Raw genomic sequence first — 3875 nt, forward strand, 5'->3', positions numbered from 1 at the left:
GATTATTTGGCTTCATATCATTTTTCAAAACTAAGTCCTCCTTGTTGCTTTGTTGTCCTGTTTCCCAGTGCCAATCACAGTATGTTCTCCCAATTCTTGATTGTTTAATTGCCTTATTTTTTTATATTTTATGGACATTTCTACATTTGTTCTACACACGCACACAAACTCCTTTGTAGTAATTTTTATTTGACCACCAAAACCCTTCAAGAAAGTATGAACAACCCATTTACGAACTAGCTTTATGGTGTGTGGAAATGGGTTTGATAAGCATGCTCATACGTTGTTTGATGAAATGCTTGTATGAGCTGTTACACTTGTGAGTGTCTCAAGCTTTATTGTTGGTTTGGAAAGTGTTTTTTTTGGCTAAAAGATGAGGTGAACCTATAGAAAAGGTTTGAGCATGACTTTTTGATTTTTTATAAAGAAAAAAAAAAATTAGTGTAAAACTTGTATAGAATGAAAGAATCTTTGACTTTTTGGTTTTTTGATTTTTTTTGTAATTGAATTTTTGGCTAAAATATCACCTTCCCAAACGCAGCCTTCGTAACCGGCATTTCATAGAGTTATAGAATTACAATTAGGTGGTACAGCAAGCAAGCCCACCTTGTTCAGAACAACTTGGTATTTGGTTAACTTGTCCCTGCATTGTACTACTCTCCATAGAATCTGTTAAAGTTGCAAAACATGCCAAACAACAATTTGTTAAACACACTATCCTAAGAAACAAGCTTATCATGGGTGTTAGGCTCTTTAAAAAAATATTTTGGAGTTTTTTAGGTAACAACTGTTTTGATATCAATTACACGTGGCATCAAAGTTTTGATCATATTTGTAGACTTCTTCTTCTTTATATTTTTTCTTGTTTTTGTAACGTATTTCTAGAAATCTTTCTGTCGAAAATGTTTCATCGATTGCATCCAAACCAAAAAACAAAAAGGCCCAATTAGTACCCATTACCAAACACTAGAAAATAAAGACATATAGTATGCATCAAAAGTTTTACATTAGAAATATTTTGCTGTGTAAAATACTTTACTTCCAAAATAATGTGTGGGGTTTTTAAGTAATGAGCACTGTTCTGCATCAATAGCCTTCAGAATATCCAAATCTGATTTTTGTTTTGTTTGGGTTGTGCCTGAGTTTCATTCTAAGGTTTTCTTTATTCTGTTCCTTTATATGCACTCCCCAGTCGTGCCTAAAATGCATTTAAGCAAAGATAAAGTTGTACGAAGAAGAAAATAAGGCTTTCTCATATGCTTTCTAAAGCATAATGGGAAAATTACCTTTCATGATGCAGCTGAACATGCCCTATGGGAGTTAATAATCTTCGCATAATCCCAAAGCTTGAGAAAATTTCATTGTGTCTATTTGGTTAGCTTTTCGTTGAATTGGAATATTTTTGAAGAAGAATTCCCATTAATGTGAGGGATGCCTTTCATGTTTTGCTGATTTGAAGAGAAAACTTAAATTTATGGACGTGTATTGAATTTAATAGTAAATCCTTAGAAGAATCATAAATGGTATTGACTCGAAAAGAAAGATTGAAAATGCAAGCACAAAGTTCGCTAGGCATGTAGAATTTCAGTAACATTTGAAAATCTTGCTCGCAATATTTTTTGTATTTGGCAAATTTCATCTTCTAAAATGTTCTTTTAAACTGTGGAATTGTATCTATAACTATTATGGGGACATGGACCAACCCCATCATCTCCGCCCTGACGGAACTACGAGATCGCCTAGTCTTTTGTAATAAGGCCATAGACGGAATTGTCACGAAACGATTCATTAGTTGTTTATTCAAAGCTATTGAACATTGTTTGGCATGGCACCATTAGACTATTTATCATTTTTTTTCTTCTAGGATACAGTCTACAAGTGGAAAAATACTTTTGTTAATAGACTTCCCATTGACTTCCTTATTTTATTTTTTTGAAGTATTTAATGGGGCCACGGTGGAAGGGAAAGGGATCAGAAGCTAAAGCTCTTGCTGATCCCACGTCAAAAATAGTCTCTCAGCTTCAATCCACTCTAATCCAAACCGATTCTCATGGACTACTCCCAAGATGCAGTACTTCTTGAAGAGGAAACAGCACAAACTGAACTTTTCAACCGGGCATGCTTTGGTTGACCTGTTGTCACAGCCCATAATGAAAACCACTGGTTTCATCTCAATAAGGAGGAAGTCTTTTACCTCTGCTATTATCTAAGATGTCTCAAGATTGTGTGCAAAGATGAATGCACCAAATATTATGAGGAACCATGGAATCACATGTAGTCCGAGAGATAAACATTTCCTGTTTCATTCAAGGCTTATTCGTATCTTCATATGAGAAATTAGGTGGTGAGATCGGGATCTCAGTAATTCTGAATGTGCTGTGATTGTTTTGTCGGAAAGGGGATGGTAATGCAAATGGTCAGTTGAGAGTTTGGTCTGATTTTCACTGCACGCTTTGATTGCATGGCATTGTTGTAAAGACATTATTAGTACTTCACATTGATAAAAATAGTGTCGGTGCTGTTTCTCCTTCATGTTTGGAGAGTTACAATGTTGAAGAGCGCGTGATCACTAGGTGGAATGCAGAGCAAAGCCACGAGAATAAAGCAGTTGTTCAAAACGGAAACAAGTAAGAATAGAATTCAAATTTTGTCCATTTTGTACTACTTTAAATTGTTTATATGGTTAGGTTAGCCTAATGAAAGCTTTAGTTTCTGTTATATGTGGAGATTAGAATATTGAATTGGTGGTGGTAAAGCCCCTTAAGGGAACTTTCTCATTTTTAAGTAGCATTTGTATTCTTCATGTTCATAGTATCTAACTGATTTTCTTTTCTTATGCGTGTTGAATTTTGAAAAGCAGAAGTTTTGTTGGGTCGGGAAAAAAATAATCAATTTGTTTAACCCACAAGCTAATTAGATTTTTATTTATTTTTTTAAGGAAAAGGAAACAACAATTAGCTAATTTTGTTACCTGTTTACCTATTTGTTCTTGAATACATATTCATTTCATCTAGCCTTTTTCTTTTGGGTGTACATCATTCACCTATCTAATCTCAAGTGTTTCTCTTGATCAAGATATCAGAATAGCAAGAAACCAACGGCAATTCATTCGCAAGTGTTTTTGAAAGATGTAGGTTGAATAAATGGGATCCTCAACAAAGTAATCATCAATTAATTGCTCGTTGTTGGATACTTTTATTTTATCACTACGGATATGTGGCTAACTACTTGTAGAACTGGAAACATGTGTTGGAACAATCTTCTGTGTATATGAAATAACTTGAAATAAATTCAAACAAAATAAATAAATAACATACCAGATTTGTTTATCGAACCGAATTAAAATTAAAACCAAGTCGAGTGTGTGACACTCTGTTCTTAAGATAGATTCGCCCCGCTACGGTACTTACGTGTAACAACCCTCGTCACTGTTTACCGATTAACCATTGATTACTGCTAAACTGAGACTGATTATGATTGGTAACTGAATTGATTGAAGTACTGAACTGACTGACTAAAATCTGGAACTGAATTGATTAAGTATATCTGTTTAATTGTATGTCTATCTGTTGACTGCTTGATTATCTGTTCATGCCTTTGTGTTTAAATTGCGAATTGAAGGCCTTATCGGCGGCCGAATCTGAAATTGATTGATGTTCTGTGTTAATTAGATTTTATATGATTTTATGGTATATTTATCTAAAATGTGATTGGTGTGATTAAATTAGATTGAATTGAGCTAAATTGCAATAGTTGGCTTAATTACCGTAATGCCATGTTAGTGGACAATGCTAGGACATATTGAATCACATGTACAACACTTGACCAACACTTTTCCTCAGCCATTTCTTGAGTTCTCACCGAAATATAGAGAG

General features: G+C 34.1%; 1 pseudogene; it reads left to right on the plus strand.

The window, feature by feature from the left end:
• The first annotated feature begins 1575 nt into the window (after positions 1 to 1575).
• Positions 1576 to 2889, plus strand: LOC145820965 (tRNA-splicing endonuclease subunit Sen2-2 pseudogene; annotated as a pseudogene).
• The last annotated feature ends 986 nt before the right edge of the window (positions 2890 to 3875 follow it).

Source organism: Camellia sinensis, chromosome 3, assembly GCF_055761805.1.
Source record: "Camellia sinensis isolate YWXY chromosome 3, ASM5576180v1, whole genome shotgun sequence".
Lineage (NCBI taxonomy): Eukaryota > Viridiplantae > Streptophyta > Magnoliopsida > Ericales > Theaceae > Camellia > Camellia sinensis.